We start from the raw sequence: 26,958 nt of genomic DNA, 5'->3' as shown, positions 1-26,958 counted from the left end.
AACCCCCCTGTACATAAATCCTAAACCTTGTGTCTCACTCTCTAATTAACTAATCCCTTCACCATTCACCCGGTGAAGCCCTCATCCTTGTCGTCTCCTGTGCAGGGTCAAAGTCCTGCCACCAGACACTTCTGGCAACATTCCAGGACTCCCGAGACCCCCAAGGGGTCTCGGTGGCTCAGCAACTCAGGACTGAGATCTTGAGATCCGACATCTCCCCCTTCTGTTTGCCCCAAGAAAACCTCTTTTACAATCCGATTCATGGCATCTGGGACGACATGGATGAGGACTAGGAGAACTATTACAACATAAAACCTTAAACTATTAAAACATAAAATCCTACCCTTAAAATTCTTCTCCAAATGGGAGAAATGTCAAAGAAATCCACCCTTAAAATTCCTCTCCAAATGGGAGAAATGTCAAAAAAATCTGCCAGCTGATCAATATATGATCCTTTGTCAGTTTCCCCTGTAATAGGTAAATTTATCCCATTGCCTATTGCAATTCAAGATCCCAAGGAGAAAACCCCCCAGAGTCTTTCGTTCTTATACAGAAATATTCAAGACCCCAAAGGGAAAACCCCCCAGAGTCTTTCGTTTCTCTTGTTTCTCTTCTGAGTTGTCCTTTGCAGTCTGAGTCCCGACTTTTGTCTGAGTATTCGTTTCTTCTTATATCTTGTTGAGGAAAATCGTTGCATAGTTGCAGAGTCGTTACGAAATGATGCTGTATCTCCGCTGAACCGATCTGGTATGTTGTGCACTCAGGGGTTACCTAGTTTTTGATTCAACTGACAATAGGGTTAGAACACACACAAGCCTCCCCAGGAGGGGAGAGGCTTAGGACCCCGAGGGTTTTTACCAAAGGCACCAAGTCTGGAGAGGGCCCCTCCTCACCTGAGACGTCACCGGGGGTCTGGCCCGCCCCCGCCCGCGCTCGGCGCATGCGTGCTTTCCGAGCTGCTCTGTGTCTCTCCCGAGGTAATTTTTTCCTCTCCCTTTTTATTCCGCCTCTGAATTTTCCCCCCTCGGTCTGCCCCTGACTGTCTCCTCCTCCTCCGACGCTGTGTGTGTGTGTGTGGCCCTATGTCGGTGTGTGAGGCCGTCCCCGCCGGCACCCGCGCCCGCCGCGACTCGCACCGGGTTTTTTTGCGTCACAACCGCGCGCCTCTTGCGTCTCGGCAGCCTTTCTGGGATTGCGCAATTTCCCTAATTTCGCTGCATGGGTCAGACGCCCCGGCTTTGGTTTGTGGCTTCTCCCCCCCGGGTTTTTTGCGAGTTTTGCCCGCCGCGGGCGTTTCTGCTACCTTGCCGGCCCCCGGGGCCGCTGCACCCCCCGGCCCTGAGCTTAGCAAAGCCGTATCTGAACACGCGTCTTTTGTTTTTTCTTTACCCGCGCTCCCCGCCTGCTCCGCTGCAGCCTGGCTGCGAGAAAGCGCCTCCCCCGATCCCCTCTCTCCCCCCCCTGCTCCTGGCCCTCCATGCTCTCTGGGCTTTCAGGACGCTTTTTTGGGAGTTTCCCAGGGTTTCTGGGTTTTGGGACCGGGTATTTTAATAATATTTCTTGCTCTTTTTTCTCCAAGAGCATTTTCTACTCGGCCTTTTAAGGCCAGAGCTAATTTTTTCTTTCCTGGAGCCTTGCTCCCCCCTCTCTTTCAGAGAGTCCCCCCCCGGACGTCTGCTGCGTCTCGGGGTTATTTCTTCCTGGCCTTTTAAGGCCAGAGCTAATTTTTTCCGGAGTCCTGCTCCCCCCTCTTCCGAGGGCCCCCCCCCGGACGTCTGGTGCGTCTCGGGGTGTTCCTTCCTGGCCTTTTAAGGCCAGAGCTAATTAATTTTTTTTTTTTGTGTATGTTTGTGTCACACCTTATAAGGTGGACAAAATTTCCCGTTGTTCCTGGGAAGGTGTGCCTCCCATGTTCTTATTTTTCAGGCTTTCTTACCAAATCTGTCGTTCAGAGCAGTCTGGACGTCTCGGTCTGTCCAGCAGATCACGAGAGGTGGACCCAGGGCGCCTTCTGGTTCCAGTCCGGGCTGTTCTGCTACGAATTCTCTTCGGCAGAAACTGAGAGATGGAATTCTCAGTGACTGCTGGTTTTTTTTTTGCAGTCTCTGCTGGCTTTTTATTCTCTTCTTCTCTCTTTTTTTCTTCAGGGCTTTGAAGGTGGTGGTGCCCCCCCGAAAGGTTGTGGTGGTCAGAGCTCACCCAGTGGAAGCCAAATGCCGGTTTATCTTCCCCCGAAAGGTTGTGGTGGTTCTGGTCCGCCCAGGGAACGCCAAGTGTCCTGTTTATCTCGGCTGTTTGAGGGGCCTGAAAGGCCCGGGGTGGCCTTGGGGCACCACGCGTGTTGAAGGACGAGAAGAGGCTTCAGTTCTTCTTTCTGGTTTTATGTTTATTAATTGTTTATCTAAAAGATGTTCTTTCAGCCGAACAGAGATCCGCACAGCAGTCAGCCATGGGCACACTCTGTCCCCCTCCGGGGCAGGCACCTATCTTTATACCCTTTGCTACGTATACAATATTTATCATTTTTCCCCAATACCATCTATTCTTATAACTCGGTGTACTCTTAGTAATAACCAATAGAAAGGTGCCACCGTGGCCAAAGAAGATGGAGGAGAGGAGGAAGAAGGAGGAGGACAGGACACACCCCAATTCCTCCATCTTACTCCTCTAAACCCCCCTGTACATAAATCCTAAACCTTGTGTCTCACTCTCTAATTAACTAATCCCTTCACCATTCACCCGGTGAAGCCCTCATCCTTGTCGTCTCCTGTGCAGGGTCAAAGTCCTGCCACCAGACACTTCTGGCAACATTCCAGGACTCCCGAGACCCCCAAGGGGTCTCGGTGGCTCAGCAACTCAGGACTGAGATCTTGAGATCCGACAGAGGCACAGCCTGGGGGGGCTCCCCTCTGGCCAGCCCTGCTGGAGGTGGGCACGGGCCAGGCCAAGAGCCAGCCAGTGCTGCTTCTGGAGGCGCTGGGAGCAGCCAGGGAGGCAGCACCAAACAGACAGATCTGAACGTCTCTTCTGGCCTGGATGGATTCAGGAATTGTCCCAGGCCAGGTGCAGCACCTGGCACTTGGCCTTGTGGGACCTCGTGAGGTTGTCAGATGAGGCTGTCTCCCACTTCTCAAGCTTGTCCAGGTTCCTGTGCATGCCCAAATCTTGCCATGGTGCCCCTGCCCCACTCAGCTCCCCCATCCCCTGCAAACATGCTGATTGATGCACTGCCTGTGTCATTGGGGAAGCCACAAAAGAGCCCCAGGGCCAAGGCAGAGCCCTGAGAGAGACACTCCCCATGCCCAGTCTGATCCTGCACACGGAGCCAATGCCCACAAGTCCCTGGCTGCGTCCATCTGGCCAAGGGCTCGTGCCCACAGCAGCCCACTCTGCCAAGGCAGGGCTCTGCAGGGTGCAGGTCAGGCTGTCAAGTAGGACCATGACACAGTGGGTGCACTGTGGGACTGCAGGAAGGGCCTGGGCTCCATGCAGCTTCCAGTGGGCTCAGCTGCTGAAGGGGCACTGGGTGTGGCCCTTGATGATGCAGGACATGGTGGTGCCCAGAGACCATTGTGACATCAGAGGGTTCCACCGTGGCTGAGGGTGTATGGAAGGGGCGCGGAGCCCTGGGGTGGCCCAGTCCCGTGAGAGCCACTCTCATCGAAGGAAGCAGCTCCCGGGATCTGTCTCTGTCTCTGTCTCTGCTACAGGAGCTCCCTGTACAGCAAGAAGACAACAAGAAACCTCAACTCCTTCCAGTCACCCAGCCCCCTGTCCAGCTGGGGTCAAGACCAGGCCCTCAGCAGGCACTTGGTGGGGGCACTGGCTGCCTCAGTCTGGCCACAGCCTGACACTGAGGAGGAGGAGAGACCCATCACAAAGAGAAGAAACACGACATGGCTGACAAGTGGGGAGATGTTGAGGCCCGAGAGCTTCATCTGAGCGAAGACATGAGAAGCTGTGAATTCTACCCACTGGTACCAGCAATGACAGCAAAGGAAGCAGCTGTGAGGGTGCTCTGGGGAGATGGGGCAGAGCAACAACCCTACCAGGTGACTGACCCAGAGCTGACCCAGCAAGGGGAAGGAAGCGTGAGCAGCCGGGAAAAGCAGGCACATTCTCCTGCCCGCAGTGAAGAGGTGCCATCAGCAGGGACACAGAGCCCAGTCTCCGCTCCCGACAGCCCCTGCTGCCCCCCCAGCCCCTCACGCAGCCCACTGGGAGCCCAAACCCCCAGGGAGCAGCTGGAAGAGGCAGAGCAGGGGTCGCTGCTGGCAGAGGAGGAGAATGAGGACGGGAGCTCAGACTGGGAATACTGCAGCCAGACTGAGCTTTCCGAAGACCGCCAAGGTGAGGTCGAGCAAGAACCATCCCAAGGAGAGTTCAGCAGCTCCCAAGACCTCTCTAGCTGGGACGACTGCAGTGAACCGGAGCTCAGAGGTCTCCGAGACTCCGTGGAGGAGGACAGCACCATCACAGACCTCCCACAGGACTGCAGTGACCATCTAAGCGTCTTCAGCTTCGGGCCCACTCCCTTGCTGTGGGAGGAGGAGGACGAGGCCGACTGGGAGGAAATCAGCGTCCTCGAGATGTATGAAGCAGAAGGCAGGGCCCAAAGGCTGCCAGATCCTGCAGCAGATGAGCTGCCCGCCCCTCAGGAGGTCTGGTTTGAGAGGCAGGCACCGGAGTTCCTGTATGGCTCGTTTCCCTCCCTGTACAGCGAAGCCTCCGTGGGCCAGCAGGGGCCCGAGGCAGGGCCACAGAGCCCTCGCGGCGCCCCAGCCCCGCAGCCGGGAGCGCAGGCCCGCAGGCAGCAGCCGCCTGCCCCGAGCAAACGGCCCGGCCGCCTGAGGCGGACGCTGCGGGCGCTGCGGGCGCTGCTCTGCTGGCCCTGCCTGGCACGGCAGCTGCAGGAGTAGCGCCCGTGGCCCTGCCCAGCCCGCGCCGGCCGATGGCGGCTGCTCCCCGCGCGGGGCCCCACCGAGCCACACGGGCGGCCTCGGCCTGGACACGGCCCCGCAGCCTCGGCTGCCCTCGATCATCTCCCCAACAGCCAAAGTCGCTGCTGTGACCAGCCCCAAACAACACCCATGGGACACAACTGGTGCCAGAGCGCTCAGCAGTGAATCCACAGAGTCATCGAGGTGGGAAGAGACCCTGACGCTCACCCAGTGCCAGGACTTTGACTCGTACCATTCTTCCAACACAAGTTAAAGTTCCGTTTAAGAAATGGTAGTAGTAAAAAAAAAAAAAAAAAAAGAAAAAGAAATAGTAAATTTAGTAAGAATAAGAAGAATAGGAATAAGAAGATGAAGAAGAAATAGTAGTAGTAAATTTAGTAAGAATAAGAAGAGCAGGAATAAGAAGATGAAGAAGAAATAGTAGTAGCAAATTTAGTAAGAATAAGAAGAATAGGAATAAGAAGATGAAAAAGTAGTAATGAATATAAGAATATTAAGAAAATAAGAATGACATAGTAAGTAAGCATAACAAGTGAATAAGCTTCATTAGAACGAAAATAAGAATATTTTAAAGAAGAAGAAAGAAGAGAAAGAAGAAGAGAAAGAAGGAAGAAGAGATAATAAGAAGCTCTCTCTCTCCAAGACCTCTTTTGTACTTCTATCTCCCTAGCTCCCATTTCTTGTTCAATAAAATCCATGTCCAAAAAAATCTGGTTTTGTTCTCCTATGGTCTCATTTGTGCCTTTACTGGGGCAGAGGCACCTCTCCCTCATGGCACCTTAACCCTGGATGGAACCATAGCCAGGTTCCTTCCAGCCACAAGCATTCCAGGATTCCGTCAGGGACTCCCTTTCCTTCTTCCCTCTGCTTTCCAGCCGCAGAATGTGCAGCAAAGCCGCCTTTGCTGTCTGCAGCTGCTGCAGCCTGACCCTGCCCTGCACAGCTCCCTTGGCTGGCACGGCAGGAGCAGCGCCCTGGCAGCCTCAGCAATTGCCCTCTGACATCTCTGGCACTCACTGCCATGGGCTGCAATTCCAGCTGCCAGCAAGGAAAATACGTTCCTGCCCTTCAGGGCAAAATTCTGAAGGGGCCAAGACACAAGTGGAGCAAGATAATACAAAGACATTTCACTGCCAGCCTCCATAATTTCATCCAGGGCTGTTTTAGCACCTGGATTGGGAAGGGAAAAAAAAGTCAGGGGAGGGTCTTTGGCTGGGAGCTGCCACAGGTAAAAAGAGACCCTGGAAGGGAAAAAGAGCAGACAAAAGAAGGCACGAGAGACAGAAGGACACAAATGACAAGCAGCAGAGAAGGTGGCACTCTGAAAACTAAACCTGAACTTATGGAATACAAATGGGACAGAAATGAAGAATTCTGAAACTTTATTTACTATGCTCCTCTGAGCAACCTGTGCCAGGACTTCACCACCCTCACAGGGAAGAAGTATTTTCTATATCAAACCTGAATTTCATCCCTTTTACTCTGAGTCCGGTAAATCACAATGAATTTATTTGTGCTCATTTTCATAAAGGTCCCTGGGCTCTCTCCAGCACTTTCTGCTGCAAGGCCATTCCCCTCTGGAGCCCACCCACAGCAGCCCCACTCTGCCCACAGGGGCTGGGGGGCAGAGGCACAGCCTGGGGGGGCTCCCCTCTGGCCAGCCCTGCTGGAGGTGGGCACGGGCCAGGCCAAGAGCCAGCCAGTGCTGCTTCTGGAGGCGCTGGGAGCAGCCAGGGAGGCAGCACCAAACAGACAGATCTGAACGTCTCTTCTGGCCTGGATGGATTCAGGAATTGTCCCAGGCCAGGTGCAGCACCTGGCACTTGGCCTTGTGGGACCTCGTGAGGTTGTCAGATGAGGCTGTCTCCCACTTCTCAAGCTTGTCCAGGTTCCTGTGCATGCCCAAATCTTGCCATGGTGCCCCTGCCCCACTCAGCTCCCCCATCCCCTGCAAACATGCTGATTGATGCACTGCCTGTGTCATTGGGGAAGCCACAAAAGAGCCCCAGGGCCAAGGCAGAGCCCTGAGAGAGACACTCCCCATGCCCAGTCTGATCCTGCACACGGAGCCACTGCCCACAAGTCCCTGGCTGCGTCCATCTGGCCAAGGGCTCGTGCCCACAGCAGCCCACTCTGCCAAGGCAGGGCTCTGCAGGGTGCAGGTCAGGCTGTCAAGTAGGACCATGACACAGTGGGTGCACTGTGGGACTGCAGGAAGGGCCTGGGCTCCATGCAGCTTCCAGTGGGCTCAGCTGCTGAAGGGGCACTGGGTGTGGCCCTTGATGATGCAGGACATGGTGGTGCCCAGAGACCATTGTGACATCAGAGGGTTCCACCATGGCTGAGGGTGTATGGAAGGGGTGCGGAGCCCTGGGGTGCCCAGTCCCGTGAGAGCCACTCTCATCGAAGGAAGCAGCTCCCGGGATCTGTCTCTGTCTCTGTCTCTGCTACAGGAGCTCCCTGTACAGCAAGAAGACAACAAGAAACCTCAACTCCTTCCAGTCACCCAGCCCCCTGTCCAGCTGGGGTCAAGACCAGGCCCTCAGCAGGCACTTGGTGGGGGCACTGGGTGCCTCAGTCTGGCCACAGCCTGACACTGAGGAGGAGGAGAGACCCATCACAAAGAGAAGAAACACGACATGGCTGACAAGTGGGGAGATGTTGAGGCCCGAGAGCTTCATCTGAGCGAAGACATGAGAAGCTGTGAATTCTACCCACTGGTACCAGCAATGACAGCAAAGGAAGCAGCTGTGAGGGTGCTCTGGGGAGATGGGGCAGAGCAACAACCCTACCAGGTGACTGACCCAGAGCTGACCCAGCAAGGGGAAGGAAGCGTGAGCAGCCGGGAAAAGCAGGCACATTCTCCTGCCCGCAGTGAAGAGGTGCCATCAGCAGGGACACAGAGCCCAGTCTCCGCTCCCGACAGCCCCTGCTGCCCCCCCAGCCCCTCACGCAGCCCACTGGGAGCCCAAACCCCCAGGGAGCAGCTGGAAGAGGCAGAGCAGGTGTCGCTGCTGGCAGAGGAGGAGAATGAGGACGGGAGCTCAGACTGGGAATACTGCAGCCAGACTGAGCTTTCCGAAGACCGCCAAGGTGAGGTCGAGCAAGAACCATCCCAAGGAGAGTTCAGCAGCTCCCAAGACCTCTCTAGCTGGGACGACTGCAGTGAACCGGAGCTCAGAGATCTCCGAGACTCCGTGGAGGAGGACAGCACCATCACAGACCTCCCACAGGACTGCAGTGACCATCTAAGCGTCTTCAGCTTCGGGCCCACTCCCTTGCTGTGGGAGGAGGAGGACGAGGCCGACTGGGATGAAATCAGCGTCCTCGAGATGTATGAAGCAGAAGGCAGGGCCCAAAGGCTGCCAGATCCTGCAGCAGATGAGCTGCCCGCCCCTCAGGAGGTCTGGTTTGAGAGGCAGGCACCGGAGTTCCTGTATGGCTCCTTTCCCTCCCTGTACAGCGAAGCCTCCGTGGGCCAGCAGGGGCCCGAGGCAGGGCCACAGAGCCCTCGCGGCGCCCCAGCTGCGCAGCCGGGAGCGCAGGCCCGCAGGCAGCAGCCGCCTGCCCCGAGCAAACGGCCCGGCCGCCTGAGGCGGGCGCTGCGGGCGCTGCGGGCGCTGCTCTGCTGGCCCTGCCTGGCACGGCAGCTGCAGGAGTAGCGCCCGTGGCCCTGCCCAGCCCGCGCCGGCCGATGGCGGCTGCTCCCCGCGCGGGGCCCCACGGAGCCACACGGGCGGCCTCGGCCTGGACACGGCCCCGCAGCCTCGGCTGCCCTCGATCATCTCCCCAACAGCCAAAGTCGCTGCTGTGACCAGCCCCAAACAACACCCATGGGACACAACTGGTGCCAGAGCGCTCAGCAGTGAATCCACAGAGTCATCGAGGTGGAAAGAGACCCTGACGCTCACCCAGTGCCAGGACTTTGACTCGTACCATTCTTCCAACACAAGTTAAAGTTCCATTTAAGAAATGGTAGTAGTAAAAAAAAAAAAAAAAAAAGAAGAAGAAGAAATAGTAAATTTAGTAAGAATAAGAAGAATAGGAATAAGAAGATGAAGAAGAAATAGTAGTAGTAAATTTAGTAAGAATAAGAAGAATAGGAATAAGATGATGAAAAAGTAGTAATGAATATAAGAATATTAAGAAAATTAGAATGACATAGTAAGTAAGCATAACAAGTGAATAAGCTTCATTAGAACGAAAATAAGAATATTTTAAAGAAGAAGAAAGAAGAGAAAGAAGAAGAGAAAGAAGGAAGAAGAGATAATAAGAAGCTCTCTCTCTCCAAGACCTCTTTTGTACTTCTATCTCCCTAGCTCCCATTTCTTGTTCAATAAAATCCATGTCCAAAAAAATCTGGTTTTGTTCTCCTATGGTCTCATTTGTGCCTTTACTGGGGCAGAGGCACCTCTCCCTCATGGCACCTTAACCCTGGATGGAACCATAGCCAGGTTCCTTCCAGCCACAAGCATTCCAGGATTCCGTCAGGGACTCCCTTTCCTTCTTCCCTCTGCTTTCCAGCCGCAGAATGTGCAGCAAAGCCGCCTTTGCTGTCTGCAGCTGCTGCAGCCTGACCCTGCCCTGCACAGCTCCCTTGGCTGGCACGGCAGGAGCAGCGCCCTGGCAGCCTCAGCAATTGCCCTCTGACATCTCTGGCACTCACTGCCATGGGCTGCAATTCCAGCTGCCAGCAAGGAAAATACGTTCCTGCCCTTCAGGGCAAAATTCTGAAGGGGCCAAGACACAAGTGGAGCAAGATAATACAAAGACATTTCACTGCCAGCCTCCATAATTTCATCCAGGGCTGTTTTAGCACCTGGATTGGGAAGGGAAAAAAAAGTCAGGGGAGGGTCTTTGGCTGGGAGCTGCCACAGGTAAAAAGAGACCCTGGAAGGGAAAAAGAGCAGACAAAAGAAGGCACGAGAGACAGAAGGACACAAATGACAAGCAGCAGAGAAGGTGGCACTCTGAAAACTAAACCTGAACTTATGGAATACAAATGGGACAGAAATGAAGAATTCTGAAACTTTATTTACTATGCTCCTCTGAGCAACCTGTGCCAGGACTTCACCACCCTCACAGGGAAGAAGTATTTTCTATATCAAACCTGAATTTCATCCCTTTTACTCTGAGTCCGGTAAATCACAATGAATTTATTTGTGCTCATTTTCATAAAGGTCCCTGGGCTCTCTCCAGCACTTTCTGCTGCAAGGCCATTCCCCTCTGGAGCCCACCCACAGCAGCCCCACTCTGCCCACAGGGGCTGGGGGGCAGAGGCACAGCCTGGGGGGGCTCCCCTCTGGCCAGCCCTGCTGGAGGTGGGCACGGGCCAGGCCAAGAGCCAGCCAGTGCTGCTTCTGGAGGCGCTGGGAGCAGCCAGGGAGGCAGCACCAAACAGACAGATCTGAACGTCTCTTCTGGCCTGGATGGATTCAGGAATTGTCCCAGGCCAGGTGCAGCACCTGGCACTTGGCCTTGTGGGACCTCGTGAGGTTGTCAGATGAGGCTGTCTCCCACTTCTCAAGCTTGTCCAGGTTCCTGTGCATGCCCAAATCTTGCCATGGTGCCCCTGCCCCACTCAGCTCCCCCATCCCCTGCAAACATGCTGATTGATGCACTGCCTGTGTCATTGGGGAAGCCACAAAAGAGCCCCAGGGCCAAGGCAGAGCCCTGAGAGAGACACTCCCCATGCCCAGTCTGATCCTGCACACGGAGCCACTGCCCACAAGTCCCTGGCTGCGTCCATCTGGCCAAGGGCTCGTGCCCACAGCAGCCCACTCTGCCAAGGCAGGGCTCTGCAGGGTGCAGGTCAGGCTGTCAAGTAGGACCATGACACAGTGGGTGCACTGTGGGACTGCAGGAAGGGCCTGGGCTCCATGCAGCTTCCAGTGGGCTCAGCTGCTGAAGGGGCACTGGGTGTGGCCCTTGATGATGCAGGACATGGTGGTGCCCAGAGACCATTGTGACATCAGAGGGTTCCACCATGGCTGAGGGTGTATGGAAGGGGTGCGGAGCCCTGGGGTGCCCAGTCCCGTGAGAGCCACTCTCATCGAAGGAAGCAGCTCCCGGGATCTGTCTCTGTCTCTGTCTCTGCTACAGGAGCTCCCTGTACAGCAAGAAGACAACAAGAAACCTCAACTCCTTCCAGTCACCCAGCCCCCTGTCCAGCTGGGGTCAAGACCAGGCCCTCAGCAGGCACTTGGTGGGGGCACTGGGTGCCTCAGTCTGGCCACAGCCTGACACTGAGGAGGAGGAGAGACCCATCACAAAGAGAAGAAACACGACATGGCTGACAAGTGGGGAGATGTTGAGGCCCGAGAGCTTCATCTGAGCGAAGACATGAGAAGCTGTGAATTCTACCCACTGGTACCAGCAATGACAGCAAAGGAAGCAGCTGTGAGGGTGCTCTGGGGAGATGGGGCAGAGCAACAACCCTACCAGGTGACTGACCCAGAGCTGACCCAGCAAGGGGAAGGAAGCGTGAGCAGCCGGGAAAAGCAGGCACATTCTCCTGCCCCCAGTGAAGAGGTGCCATCAGCAGGGACACAGAGCCCAGTCTCCGCTCCCGACAGCCCCTGCTGCCCCCCCCAGCCCCTCACGCAGCCCACTGGGAGCCCAAACCCCCAGGGAGCAGCTGGAAGAGGCAGAGCAGGGGTCGCTGCTGGCAGAGGAGGAGAATGAGGACGGGAGCTCAGACTGGGAATACTGCAGCCAGACTGAGCTTTCCGAAGACCGCCAAGGTGAGGTCGAGCAAGAACCATCCCAAGGAGAGTTCAGCAGCTCCCAAGACCTCTCTAGCTGGGACGACTGCAGTGAACCGGAGCTCAGAGATCTCCGAGACTCCGTGGAGGAGGACAGCACCATCACAGACCTCCCACAGGACTGCAGTGACCATCTAAGCGTCTTCAGCTTCGGGCCCACTCCCTTGCTGTGGGAGGAGGAGGACGAGGCCGACTGGGATGAAATCAGCGTCCTCGAGATGTATGAAGCAGAAGGCAGGGCCCAAAGGCTGCCAGATCCTGCAGCAGATGAGCTGCCCGCCCCTCAGGAGGTCTGGTTTGAGAGGCAGGCACCGGAGTTCCTGTATGGCTCGTTTCCCTCCCTGTACAGCGAAGCCTCCGTGGGCCAGCAGGGGCCCGAGGCAGGGCCACAGAGCCCTCGCGGCGCCCCAGCTCCGCAGCCGGGAGCGCAGGCCCGCAGGCAGCAGCCGCCTGCCCCGAGCAAACGGCCCGGCCGCCTGAGGCGGGCGCTGCGGGCGCTGCGGGCGCTGCTCTGCTGGCCCTGCCTGGCACGGCAGCTGCAGGAGTAGCGCCCGTGGCCCTGCCCAGCCCGCGCCGGCCGATGGCGGCTGCTCCCCGTGCGGGGCCCCACCGAGCCACACGGGCGGCCTCGGCCTGGACACGGCCCCGCAGCCTCGGCTGCCCTCGATCATCTCCCCAACAGCCAAAGTCGCTGCTGTGACCAGCCCCAAACAACACCCATGGGACACAACTGGTGCCAGAGCGCTCAGCAGTGAATCCACAGAGTCATCGAGGTGGAAAGAGACCCTGACGCTCACCCAGTGCCAGGACTTTGACTCGTACCATTCTTCCAAAACAAGTTAAAGTTCCATTTAAGAAATGGTAGTAGTAAAAAAAAAAAAAAAAAAGAAGAAGAAGAAATAGTAAATTTAGTAAGAATAAGAAGAATAGGAATAAGAAGATGAAGAAGAAATAGTAGTAGTAAATTTAGTAAGAATAAGAAGAGTAGGAATAAGAAGATGAAGAAGAAATAGTAGTAGCAAATTTAGTAAGAATAAGAAGAATAGGAATAAGAAGATGAAAAAGTAGTAATGAATATAAGAATATTAAGAAAATAAGAATGACATAGTAAGTAAGCATAACAAGTGAATAAGCTTCATTAGAACGAAAATAAGAATATTTTAAAGAAGAAGAAAGAAGAGAAAGAAGAAGAGAAAGAAGGAAGAAGAGATAATAAGAAGCTCTCTCTCTCCAAGACCTCGTTTGTACTTCTATCTCCCTAGCTCCCATTTCTTGTTCAATAAAATCCATGTCCAAAAAAATCTGGTTTTGTTCTCCTATGGTCTCATTTGTGCCTTTACTGGGGCAGAGGCACCTCTCCCTCATGGCACCTTAACCCTGGATGGAACCATAGCCAGGTTCCTTCCAGCCACAAGCCTTCCAGGATTCCGTCAGGGACTCCCTTTCCTTCTTCCCTCTGCTTTCCAGCTGCAGAATGTGCAGCAAAGCCGCCTTTGCTGTCTGCAGCTGCTGCAGCCTGACCCTGCCCTGCACAGCTCCCTTGGCTGGCACGGCAGGAGCAGCGCCCTGGCAGCCTCAGCAATTGCCCTCTGACATCTCTGGCACTCACTGCCATGAGCTGCAATTCCAGCTGCCAGCAAGGAAAATACGTTCCTGCCCTTCAGGGCAAAATTCTGAAGGGGCCAAGACACAAGTGGAGCAAGATAATACAAAGACATTTCACTGCCAGCCTCCATAATTTCATCCAGGGCTGTTTTAGCACCTGGATTGGGAAGGGAAAAAAAAGTCAGGGGAGGGTCTTTGGCTGGGAGCTGCCACAGGTAAAAAGAGACCCTGGAAGGGAAAAAGAGCAGACAAAAGAAGGCACGAGAGACAGAAGGACACAAATGACAAGCAGCAGAGAAGGTGGCACTCTGAAAACTAAACCTGAACTTATGGAATACAAATGGGACAGAAATGAAGAATTCTGAAACTTTATTTACTATGCTCCTCTGAGCAACCTGTGCCAGGACTTCACCACCCTCACAGGGAAGAAGTATTTTCTATATCAAACCTGAATTTCATCCCTTTTACTCTGAGTCCGGTAAATCACAATGAATTTATTTGTGCTCATTTTCATAAAGGTCCCTGGGCTCTCTCCAGCACTTTCTGCTGCAAGGCCATTCCCCTCTGGAGCCCACCCACAGCAGCCCCACTCTGCCCACAGGGGCTGGGGGGCAGAGGCACAGCCTGGGGGGGCTCCCCTCTGGCCAGCCCTGCTGGAGGTGGGCACGGGCCAGGCCAAGAGCCAGCCAGTGCTGCTTCTGGAGGCGCTGGGAGCAGCCAGGGAGGCAGCACCAAACAGACAGATCTGAACGTCTCTTCTGGCCTGGATGGATTCAGGAATTGTCCCAGGCCAGGTGCAGCACCTGGCACTTGGCCTTGTGGGACCTCGTGAGGTTGTCAGATGAGGCTGTCTCCCACTTCTCAAGCTTGTCCAGGTTCCTGTGCATGCCCAAATCTTGCCATGGTGCCCCTGCCCCACTCAGCTCCCCCATCCCCTGCAAACATGCTGATTGATGCACTGCCTGTGTCATTGGGGAAGCCACAAAAGAGCCCCAGGGCCAAGGCAGAGCCCTGAGAGAGACACTCCCCATGCCCAGTCTGATCCTGCACACGGAGCCACTGCCCACAAGTCCCTGGCTGCGTCCATCTGGCCAAGGGCTCGTGCCCACAGCAGCCCACTCTGCCAAGGCAGGGCTCTGCAGGGTGCAGGTCAGGCTGTCAAGTAGGACCATGACACAGTGGGTGCACTGTGGGACTGCAGGAAGGGCCTGGGCTCCATGCAGCTTCCAGTGGGCTCAGCTGCTGAAGGGGCACTGGGTGTGGCCCTTGATGATGCAGGACATGGTGGTGCCCAGAGACCATTGTGACATCAGAGGGTTCCACCGTGGCTGAGGGTGTATGGAAGGGGTGCGGAGCCCTGGGGTGCCCAGTCCCGTGAGAGCCACTCTCATCGAAGGAAGCAGCTCCCGGGATCTGTCTCTGTCTCTGTCTCTGCTACAGGAGCTCCCTGTACAGCAAGAAGACAACAAGAAACCTCAACTCCTTCCAGTCACCCAGCCCCCTGTCCAGCTGGGGTCAAGACCAGGCCCTCAGCAGGCACTTGGTGGGGGCACTGGGTGCCTCAGAATGGCCACAGCCTGACACTGAGGAGGAGGAGAGACCCATCACAAAGAGAAGAAACACGACATGGCTGACAAGTGGGGAGATGTTGAGGCCCGAGAGCTTCATCTGAGCAAAGACATGAGAAGCTGTGAATTCTACCCACTGGTACCAGCAATGACAGCAAAGGAAGCAGCTGTGAGGGTGCTCTGGGGAGATGGGGCAGAGCAACAACCCTACCAGGTGACTGACCCAGAGCTGACCCAGCAAGGGGAAGGAAGCGTGAGCAGCCGGGAAAAGCAGGCACATTCTCCTGCCCCCAGTGAAGAGGTGCCATCAGCAGGGACACAGAGCCCAGTCTCCGCTCCCGACAGCCCCTGCTGCCCCCCCAGCCCCTCACGCAGCCCACTGGGAGCCCAAACCCCCAGGGAGCAGCTGGAAGAGGCAGAGCAGGGGTCGCTGCTGGCAGAGGAGGAGAATGAGGACGGGAGCTCAGACTGGGAATACTGCAGCCAGACTGAGCTTTCCGAAGACCGCCAAGGTGAGGTCGAGCAAGAACCATCCCAAGGAGAGTTCAGCAGCTCCCAAGACCTCTCTAGCTGGGACGACTGCAGTGAACCGGAGCTCAGAGATCTCCGAGACTCCGTGGAGGAGGACAGCACCATCACAGACCTCCCACAGGACTGCAGTGACCATCTAAGCGTCTTCAGCTTCGGGCCCACTCCCTTGCTGTGGGAGGAGGAGGACGAGGCCGACTGGGATGAAATCAGCGTCCTCGAGATGTATGAAGCAGAAGGCAGGGCCCAAAGGCTGCCAGATCCTGCAGCAGATGAGCTGCCCGCCCCTCAGGAGGTCTGGTTTGAGAGGCAGGCACCGGAGTTCCTGTATGGCTCGTTTCCCTCCCTGTACAGCTAAGCCTCCGTGGGCCAGCAGGGGCCCGAGGCAGGGCCACAGAGCCCTCGCGGCGCCCCAGCTCCGCAGCCGGGAGCGCAGGCCCGCAGGCAGCAGCCGCCTGCCCCGAGCAAACGGCCCGGCCGCCTGAGGCGGGCGCTGCGGGCGCTGCGGGCGCTGCTCTGCTGGCCCTGCCTGGCACGGCAGCTGCAGGAGTAGCGCCCGTGGCCCTGCCCAGCCCACGCCGGCCGATGGCGGCTGCTCCCCGCGCGGGGCCCCACGGAGCCACACGGGCGGCCTCGGCCTGGACACGGCCCCGCAGCCTCGGCTGCCCTCGATCATCTCCCCAACAGCCAAAGTCGCTGCTGTGACCAGCCCCAAACAACACCCATGGGACACAACTGGTGCCAGAGCGCTCAGCAGTGAATCCACAGAGTCATCGAGGTGGAAAGAGACCCTGACGCTCACCCAGTGCCAGGACTTTGACTCGTACCATTCTTCCAAAACAAGTTAAAGTTCCATTTAAGAAATGGTAGTAGTAAAAAAAAAAAAAAAAAGAAGAAGAAGAAATAGTAAATTTAGTAAGAATAAGAAGAATAGGAATAAGAAGATGAAGAAGAAATAGTAGTAGTAAATTTAGTAAGAATAAGAAGAGTAGGAATAAGAAGATGAAGAAGAAATAGTAGTAGCAAATTTAGTAAGAATAAGAAGAATAGGAATAAGAAGATGAAAAAGTAGTAATGAATATAAGAATATTAAGAAAATAAGAATGACATAGTAAGTAAGCATAACAAGTGAATAAGCTTCATTAGAACGAAAATAAGAATATTTTAAAGAAGAAGAAAGAAGAGAAAGAAGAAGAGAAAGAAGGAAGAAGAGATAATAAGAAGCTCTCTCTCTCCAAGACCTCTTTTGTACTTCTATCTCCCTAGCTCCCATTTCTTGTTCAATAAAATCCATGTCCAAAAAAATCTGGTTTTGTTCTCCTATGGTCTCATTTGTGCCTTTACTGGGGCAGAGGCACCTCTCCCTCATGGCACCTTAACCCTGGATGGAACCATAGCCAGGTTCCTTCCAGCCACAAGCATTCCAGGATTCCGTCAGGGACTCCCTTTCCTTCTTCCCTCTGCTTTCCAGCCGCAGAATGTGCAGCAAAGCCGCCTTTGCTGTCTGCAGCTGCTGCAGCCTGACCCTGCCCTGCACAGCTCCCTTGGCTGGCACGGCAGGAGCAGCGCCCTGGCAGCCTCAGCAATTGCCCTCTGACATCTCTGGCACTCACTGCCATGGGCTGCAATTCCAGCTGCCAGCAAGGAAAATACGTTCCTGCCCTTCAGGGCAAAATTCTGAAGGGGCCAAGACACAAGTGGAGCAAGATAATACAAAGACATTTCACTGCCAGCCTCCATAATTTCATCCAGGGCTGTTTTAGCACCTGGATTGGGAAGGGAAAAAAAAGTCAGGGGAGGGTCTTTGGCTGGGAGCTGCCACAGGTAAAAAGAGACCCTGGAAGGGAAAAAGAGCAGACAAAAGAAGGCACGAGAGACAGAAGGACACAAATGACAAGCAGCAGAGAAGGTGGCACTCTGAAAACTAAACCTGAACTTATGGAATACAAATGGGACAGAAATGAAGAATTCTGAAACTTTATTTACTATGCTCCTCTGAGCAACCTGTGCCAGGACTTCACCACCCTCACAGGGAAGAAGTATTTTCTATATCAAACCTGAATTTCATCCCTTTTACTCTGAGTCCGGTAAATCACAATGAATTTATTTGTGCTCATTTTCATAAAGGTCCCTGGGCTCTCTCCAGCACTTTCTGCTGCAAGGCCATTCCCCTCTGGAGCCCACCCACAGCAGCCCCACTCTGCCCACAGGGGCTGGGGGGCAGAGGCACAGCCTGGGGGGGCTCCCCTCTGGCCAGCCCTGCTGGAGGTGGGCACGGGCCAGGCCAAGAGCCAGCCAGTGCTGCTTCTGGAGGCGCTGGGAGCAGCCAGGGAGGCAGCACCAAACAGACAGATCTGAACGTCTCTTCTGGCCTGGATGGATTCAGGAATTGTCCCAGGCCAGGTGCAGCACCTGGCACTTGGCCTTGTGGGACCTCGTGAGGTTGTCAGATGAGGCTGTCTCCCACTTCTCAAGCTTGTCCAGGTTCCTGTGCATGCCCAAATCTTGCCATGGTGCCCCTGCCCCACTCAGCTCCCCCATCCCCTGCAAACATGCTGATTGATGCACTGCCTGTGTCATTGGGGAAGCCACAAAAGAGCCCCAGGGCCAAGGCAGAGCCCTGAGAGAGACACTCCCCATGCCCAGTCTGATCCTGCACACGGAGCCACTGCCCACAAGTCCCTGGCTGCGTCCATCTGGCCAAGGGCTCGTGCCCACAGCAGCCCACTCTGCCAAGGCAGGGCTCTGCAGGGTGCAGGTCAGGCTGTCAAGTAGGACCATGACACAGTGGGTGCACTGTGGGACTGCAGGAAGGGCCTGGGCTCCATGCAGCTTCCAGTGGGCTCAGCTGCTGAAGGGGCACTGGGTGTGGCCCTTGATGATGCAGGACATGGTGGTGCCCAGAGACCATTGTGACATCAGAGGGTTCCACCATGGCTGAGGGTGTATGGAAGGGGTGCGGAGCCCTGGGGTGCCCAGTCCCGTGAGAGCCACTCTCATCGAAGGAAGCAGCTCCCGGGATCTGTCTCTGTCTCTGTCTCTGCTACAGGAGCTCCCTGTACAGCAAGAAGACAACAAGAAACCTCAACTCCTTCCAGTCACCCAGCCCCCTGTCCAGCTGGGGTCAAGACCAGGCCCTCAGCAGGCACTTGGTGGGGGCACTGGGTGCCTCAGTCTGGCCACAGCCTGACACTGAGGAGGAGGAGAGACCCATCACAAAGAGAAGAAACACGACATGGCTGACAAGTGGGGAGATGTTGAGGCCCGAGAGCTTCATCTGAGCGAAGACATGAGAAGCTGTGAATTCTACCCACTGGTACCAGCAATGACAGCAAAGGAAGCAGCTGTGAGGGTGCTCTGGGGAGATGGGGCAGAGCAACAACCCTACCAGGTGACTGACCCAGAGCTGACCCAGCAAGGGGAAGGAAGCGTGAGCAGCCGGGAAAAGCAGGCACATTCTCCTGCCCGCAGTGAAGAGGTGCCATCAGCAGGGACACAGAGCCCAGTCTCCGCTCCCGACAGCCCCTGCTGCCCCCCCAGCCCCTCACGCAGCCCACTGGGAGCCCAAACCCCCAGGGAGCAGCTGGAAGAGGCAGAGCAGGGGTCGCTGCTGGCAGAGGAGGAGAATGAGGACGGGAGCTCAGACTGGGAATACTGCAGCCAGACTGAGCTTTCCGAAGACCGCCAAGGTGAGGTCGAGCAAGAACCATCCCAAGGAGAGTTCAGCAGCTCCCAAGACCTCTCTAGCTGGGACGACTGCAGTGAACCGGAGCTCAGAGATCTCCGAGACTCCGTGGAGGAGGACAGCACCATCACAGACCTCCCACAGGACTGCAGTGACCATCTAAGCGTCTTCAGCTTCGGGCCCACTCCCTTGCTGTGGGAGGAGGAGGACGAGGCCGACTGGGATGAAATCAGCGTCCTCGAGATGTATGAAGCAGAAGGCAGGGCCCAAAGGCTGCCAGATCCTGCAGCAGATGAGCTGCCCGCCCCTCAGGAGGTCTGGTTTGAGAGGCAGGCACCGGAGTTCCTGTATGGCTCCTTTCCCTCCCTGTACAGCGAAGCCTCCGTGGGCCAGCAGGGGCCTGAGGCAGGGCCACAGAGCCCTCGCGGCGCCCCAGCTCCGCAGCCGGGAGCGCAGGCCCGCAGGCAGCAGCCGCCTGCCCCGAGCAAACGGCCCGGCTGCCTGAGGCGGGCGCTGCGGGCGCTGCGGGCGCTGCTCTGCTGGCCCTGCCTGGCACGGCAGCTGCAGGAGTAGCGCCCGTGGCCCTGCCCAGCCCGCGCCGGCCGATGGCGGCTGCTCCCCGCGCGGGGCCCCACCGAGCCACACGGGCGGCCTCGGCCTGGACACGGCCCCGCAGCCTCGGCTGCCCTCGATCATCTCCCCAACAGCCAAAGTCGCTGCTGTGACCAGCCCCAAACAACACCCATGGGACACAACTGGTGCCAGAGCGCTCAGCAGTGAATCCACAGAGTCATCGAGGTGGAAAGAGACCCTGACGCTCACCCAGTGCCAGGACTTTGACTCGTACCATTCTTCCAACACAAGTTAAAGTTCCATTTATAAATGGTAGTAGTAAAAAAAAAAAAAAAAACGAAGAACAAGAAATAGTAAATTTAGTAAGAATAAGAAGAATAGGAATAAGAAGATGAAGAAGAAATAGTAGTAGCAAATTTAGTAAGAATAAGAAGAATAGGAATAAGAAGATGAAAAAGTAGTAATGAATATAAGAATATTAAGAAAATAAGAATGACATAGTAAGTAAGCATAACAAGTGAATAAGCTTCATTAGAACGAAAATAAGAATATTTTAAAGAAGAAGAAAGAAGAGAAAGAAGAAGAGAAAGAAGGAAGAAGAGATAATAAGAAGCTCTCTCTCTCCAAGACCTCTTTTGTACTTCTATCTCCCTAGCTCCCATTTCTTGTTCAATAAAATCCATGTCCAAAAAAATCTGGTTTTGTTCTCCTATTATCTCATTTGTGCCTTTACTGGGGCAGAGGCACCTCTCCCTCATGGCACCTTAACCCTGGATGGAACCATAGCCAGGTTCCTTCCAGCCACAAGCATTCCAGGATTCCGTCAGGGACTCCCTTTCCTTCTTCCCTCTGCTTTCCAGCCGCAGAATGTGCAGCAAAGCCACCTTTGCTGTCTGCAGCTGCTGCAGCCTGACCCTGCCCTGCACAGCTCCCTTGGCTGGCACGGCAGGAGCAGCGCCCTGGCAGCCTCAGCAATTGCCCTCTGACATCTCTGGCACTCACTGCCATGGGCTGCAATTCCAGCTGCCAGCAAGGAAAATACGTTCCTGCCCTTCAGGGCAAAATTCTGAAGGGGCCAAGACACAAGTGGAGCAAGATAATACAAAGACATTTCACTGCCAGCCTCCATAATTTCATCCAGGGCTGTTTTAGCACCTGGATTGGGAAGGGAAAAAAAAGTCAGGGGAGGGTCTTTGGCTGGGAGCTGCCACAGGTAAAAAGAGACCCTGGAAGGGAAAAAGAGCAGACAAAAGAAGGCACGAGAGACAGAAGGACACAAATGACAAGCAGCAGAGAAGGTGGCACTCTGAAAACTAAACCTGAACTTATGGAATACAAATGGGACAGAAATGAAGAATTCTGAAACTTTATTTACTATGCTCCTCTGAGCAACCTGTGCCAGGACTTCACCACCCTCACAGGGAAGAAGTATTTTCTATATCAAACCTGAATTTCATCCCTTCTACTCTGAGTCCGGTAAATCACAATGAATTTATTTGTGCTCATTTTCATAAAGGTCCCTGGGCTCTCTCCAGCACTTTCTGCTGCAAGGCCATTCCCCTCTGGAGCCCACCCACAGCAGCCCCACTCTGCCCACAGGGGCTGGGGGGCAGAGGCACAGCCTGGGGGGGCTCCCCTCTGGCCAGCCCTGCTGGAGGTGGGCACGGGCCAGGCCAAGAGCCAGCCAGTGCTTCTGGAGGCGCTGGGAGCAGCCAGGGAGGCAGCACCAAACAGACAGATCTGAACGTCTCTTCTGGCCTGGATGGATTCAGGAATTGTCCCAGGCCAGGTGCAGCACTTGGCACTTGGCCTTGTGGGACCTCGTGAGGTTGTCAGATGAGGCTGTCTCCCACTTCTCAAGCTTGTCCAGGTTCCTGTGTGAGACAGAGTAATCCATCCTGAACTAGGTGAAGTGTCTGGGAGAGGTGAAGGGTCTGTGGAGCTAAAGCTGAAGGAGAGGCCGCGTTCCAGAGACAGCAAGGAGACAGAGAAAGAAAAACAGAAAGACCACGAGGTCAATCTGCCCCCGACTTAGGAATTCCTTCGATAAAGAAGAATTAGTGCTAAATGTCGTGTGGAATGAATATGTATGGACTTAATTTGAAACTGTATGCATATGCATTTGGAAGGGGGGATAAAAAGGGGACTCGGAGTCTCCAGGGGCACGCATGCCCTTTTGGGGAGTCTTGCGTCCGGCGCGCGTCGTAATAAAGCATACCGGGCTTTACAACTTTTACAAGTTGTGAGGTTTCTTCTTTTCTCCGCAAAACATTTTGGCGAGCCAGGCAGGAGTTCTCTGTCCCCGCGGGGGCAGGGGGGATAGACGGACCTCCAAGGCGCGCCCCAGGATTTTTTCCTGGTGGGGCTCCGCTTGTCTCAACTTGCCACCTGCGAGGACAGACAACGACCCGCTGGCCTGCGGAGGAGAATACGGTATGTATGGGGCCCCAGGGGGTTGGAGGAAGGAGAGAAAGGGAGTAAACCACCCAGAGACGTCTGGGTTCATGGGTTCAGCTGATAGAGCAGCTGTATTAGAGATGAGGTTCAGCTGATAGAGCAGCTGTATTAGAGATGGGGTTCAGCTGATAGAGCAGCTGTATTAGAAACGGGGTTCAGCTGATAGAGCAGCTGTATTAGAGGCCGGGTTCGTCGTTCTGATGGAGCAGACCGCTAGCGGCTTTGGGGGTAAGCCGGGTGAACCCGTGTATGTGTGTATTGAGGATTCATAGTTCTGATGGAGCAGAACTGGTGAGCCCGTGTGTTTTGTTTGTGTGTGTGTGTGATGTCCGGACACTGTGTTGCTGTATGGTTAATGTGTGTGGCCAGTGCACTGTGTTTGTGATCGTGCAGGTGATATGTGTATGGTGTATAAAAGAGAGTAAATCTACAGTGCCCTACAGTGCGGGGGGGGTCAGTACTCCCCGTGTTTGAAGCAGCCGAGTGAGGCCAGAGGCGCCGGCTGCAGCAGGCTGCGGGGGCAGGGAGAGAAGTGCCCCGCAGAGAAGTGAGTGGAGGAATGTCAGTGATGGTATTTATCGTGTTTGAATGTAGTGATTTGTGTAGATTTGGTACATTTTAACCGTGAGTATGAGCTCAGAGAGTTCCTTTGCCTTGGATGTTTGGACTTGATCTCTAGACTGTGTGCTGTTATTTTGATTGTGTCCAGGAAAAATTGATTTGAGTAAATGCCGAATTATGGTGTGCTGTGTTGTGTTGAGAAAAGTGAGCACTTTGAGAAATATGCCCTTTCCCGGTGATTTTGTGTGGTGATTTTCTTCCGCTGCATTGTGGTAATTTGATTCTCAGACTGTATAGTGGTGTTTGTGGAGATTTTAAGATTTTGTTGCAACAAGAGTAGCATTTTACATAGGAGAGCTATAGTACGGTGATTTATGTTTAACTTCGATAAAGTGAGTTAAAGGAATTCCAAGAATTCTCCCCCTCACAGCAATTCAAGCCTTGGCTCTGGTGAATTTGAGATAAGGCGGGGGGGGGTGCGTGTGTCTGTGTCTGCAGGTATATCAGAGTTTTGGCTGTGACTAGCACAGCCCTTTTGCAAAGCAGCAAAACAAGTGTAAGTAGACACAGTGCTTAATTAAATTGTGCAAGAAGAGAACTAGAAAAGACTGATATTTTGTAAAACAGAGTTTATATAGAAGGGATGAATGAGAGGAATTAGTTAATGAGACTTATGAGATTTATGAGACTTCGGTTGGTACTGCAGTAAGTCTTTACTGGAAACAATCCGCTGAAAGGATTTAAAGTTCTCTGTAACAAACAGAATAGCCTGCCTTTGTGAGCAATTTTGGGGAGCCTTTGGTACATCAAGAGGCTAGCAGGCTGTGTGAGGTGACAGTGGCTGCGCCCTGGGCACAGGGACAGCTCTGGCTGCCCCGTCTCCCCAGGGAACACGGGAATGGCCTGTGAGCAAAAGCTGGATGTGCAGGTATTATTGCAGTGCGGTGTTTATGAGAAACACTGGTATTGCTGTTTTGCTGTTCCAATAAGTGTCAGGGTACACGCCCCGAGTGTAAATTAAAGGTTTCTGGTCAAGCGGATTCAGAACCTAAGGTCTTAGAGCTTGTGTGTGGGAATTACATCTGATACCTGCCACCTGGAGCTGTGTGTATAGGAGGAAAACTGAGAAACTACTGTGAAGGTCTGTAAAAAGGTTTGAATGGAAGCGGGATAGGGCAAGGAGAAATAAATAATGAGAACTGACCAGAGCAAACAGGTTCCTAAATTAGCCCCTTTTGGGAGGGGCTCATTGGGAGGAGGTTGCCAGTAAGAGCAGCTCAGAAAATAAAAAGATTTATAGTGCTTCATTGCTGTTAGTACTGTTTTATAATAGGAAGATAAATGGGATAGTTTTTGTATGCTGAAATGTCTTTTGTTTTAAGAAATCACCCAGAATGACAAAGAGACTGTGAGATCAGACCGCTCTCTGGTCTTGGCCCCTGAAAAGGAAGACAAGGCAAAGAGAAAGCAAATCAAACATGTTGTTCAGCATGCAGCATAAGATAGCAACGTATGAAATCAGGCAAGGATTATCACGCTGAAATGCGAAGCAATCACAGTTCGCAAAATGAGTACATATGATTTGTAAAGGCTTCCTCCCAAGGTAAGGGAGGAGGGGTAAAGGTAACCTTCCCAAAAGGGAAGAATTTTGTCAGTACAAGGGTCATGTGTTCAGTTTTAAATAAAGCTTTAGTACCTGTGGAGAATGTTTATGTTGTAGTGTGGGGAATGAACAACTGGCCAGTCTGAAAAGGCATACTTTTGCAAACCTTTAAAGTAACATGTGTACTATGTGTACCTAAAAGCTTTTGTACAATTCGCTCAATTTGCTAAACATTCTCAAATGAGAAAAGTTACTCTGGAGGCAAATAATATAAAGATGTTAGGCTTAATATTAACAGACACTGAAATTAAGAAAGACATTAGTAAAGAGATATTAGAATAAGTAAATAAGTGTTTTCAAGGGTATGGGCCTCTGCTGCACCAGGGAGAGTGAAAGATGCTCCCCCATGGGATGCTCCCCCATCAAGCTTAATGAAAGAACACAACCAGTGAGAACTGAGTAGTACCCTCAAAAGGAAGGTAAGGAAGGAATCAGTCCAATAACTGGTAGTACTGGATTAAGGGCTGTCAATAAGATAACACAGAATTTGTACCCTGTGGTAGCAAATCCATAGACCTTACTAACTTGTTTAACACCTGAGCTAACCTGGTTCACTGTTTTAGGCCTAAGAGATGCCTTCTTTTGCCTCCCTATCCATGAAGCCAGCCAGAACATTTTTGCATTCAAACACAAGCTCACACAGTCCATGTGCCTGAAGGCTTCAAAATTCTCCACTCCGATTGGAGAACAGCTTGCAAGGACCCAGAGTCCCAGGAAGCTCCACAAGAGGAAAGGAGGCTGTTGCAGTACATAGATGATCTTCTAGTAGCCACTCGGACGAGGGAAGCAAGAGAAGCCTGGACGGTAAGCCTTTTGAATTTCCTAGGACTCCAAGGATGCAGAGTCTCAAAGAAAAAGGCACAGGTAGTGAAACAGAAGGTAATCTACCTGGAGTAAGAAGTGAGTGCTGAGCAGCAGACTTTAAGGCAGGGAAGCCCTATGCCAAACCCTGAACCCCAGACAACGAAAGAACTCCAAACCTTCTTAGGCATGGCAGTGTAGTGCCAGCTGTGGGTTCATAATTGTGGACTGTTCTCCAGACCCCTCTATGCTCTTATTGCCAATGGGAACTGAGATCTCCAGTGGACAAGAGACACCACACGGGCCTTTCACCAGCTAGAGAGTCCCCTCATGTTGGCTTCAGCTTTGAAACTTCCAGATGTAAGTAAAGCATTCTTTCTATTTTTCCATGCAAGGAATTGCTCTGGGAATATTGGCTCGAGACTTGGGTCCATACCGGAGGGCAGTTGCTTACCTCTCTAAGCAACTAGATGCAATAGCCAAAGGATGGCCAGGTTGCCTCAGAGCTGTAGCAGCAGTTGTGCTGAACATTCAAGAGGCACACAAGTTTATCCTGGGACAAAAATGACTGTGCTAGTGTCCCACACAGTGTCTGCAGTACTGGAAGTAAAGGGTGGCCACTGGCTTTTCACCAGAGAGGTTTCTGAAATACCAGGCCATCATGGTAGAGCAAGATGATGGAGAGATAGTGGTGACTAATATTGTCAACCCAGCTTCTTTTCTCAGTGGAATCAAGAAGAAGCAGTACACCATGATTGCCTAGAGACCACTGAAGCTACCTACTCCAGCCGCCCAGACCTAAAGGACACTCCTCCGGACGATGCAGAGACCTGGTTCACTGACAAGAAAGCGACATTGCAAAGTTCACAGTGACTACCTGCAGAGAGGTAATAGAGTGTGGACCCTTACCAACAGGTACCTCTGCACAGGATGCTGAGATAAATGCATGGACCCATGCCTTAGAAACAGCAAAAGGCATTCAGAGTTGTGCATGCACATGGAGCCATCTGGAAGGAGAGGGGACTGCTGACCTCACAGGGAAAGAAGAGACAATCCAGCTGCTGGAAGCAGTTCGGCTACCTGAAAAAGCATATTAAGGCACACCAGAGAGTGAGCTTAAAATTGGAGGAAAGAAATGAGCTGGCGGATGGAGAGGCAAAGAAAGCAGCAAAGGGTGAGGTACAGATTTTCCTCGAAGGTAAGCCATAATACAATAATACTAATCAAAAGAGACGTACAACTGCAAGGGGTGGGCTACCATTGAAAGAGAGCTAGTAATCCCCTCCCATTTTCGTGGTTACTAGTGAAGGAAGGGCACTAGAAAACACACTAGGGCCTAATTACTTAAAGCCTTTTATAGAGTGTGGCTCCTTTCTCAAAATGACCGACGCTGCTCCCTGTCCCCGCCCCCTCCCCGGGTTCCCACGGTGGGGACACACCCACTGCCTGTCCCCAAACCTGTAGCTGTGATCCCAATGCTTCTGATTCAAGGGATACACAGCAGGGGACAGCAGACCCAATGCATGGTGCCATGTTGTCACTGGCCCCTGTTACGTTTCAGCCTGCAGCTCAAGCAGGAGCAGCCCCAACTGCTAATTGGAGTTCTTTTGGACGCTGCGAGTGATACAGAGTGCACTGGAATGAAGTGTTGACTTTGAAGTAGTAATTCCCACAGGCTTTCTAGAACACACATCTGATTGAAAGGACTGTTGTATCATTGTCAGGAATCTACATGCCACTATCACTCAGGTGAGCTGATAATGTGATCCTTGCCTCCAGACTAACCTCAAAA

The 26,958-nt window shown here is 53.5% G+C and overlaps 1 long non-coding RNA gene across 1 annotated transcript in view; it reads left to right on the top strand.

Annotated features, from left to right (window-relative positions):
• The first annotated feature begins 783 nt into the window (after positions 1-783).
• LOC141729888 (uncharacterized) overlaps positions 784-26,958 on the top strand; it is a 751,946-nt gene continuing 725,771 nt past the window's right edge. Inside the window, exons 1-2 of the long non-coding RNA XR_012581453.1 lie at positions 784-977; positions 2,148-2,275. This is a non-coding gene — a long non-coding RNA (uncharacterized LOC141729888). The remainder of the gene's footprint in view (positions 978-2,147; positions 2,276-26,958) is intronic.

This window comes from Zonotrichia albicollis, chromosome 8 (genome assembly GCF_047830755.1).
Source record: "Zonotrichia albicollis isolate bZonAlb1 chromosome 8, bZonAlb1.hap1, whole genome shotgun sequence".
Taxonomy (NCBI): domain Eukaryota; kingdom Metazoa; phylum Chordata; class Aves; order Passeriformes; family Passerellidae; genus Zonotrichia; species Zonotrichia albicollis.
This window is presented reverse-complemented; position numbering and strand designations above follow the sequence as displayed.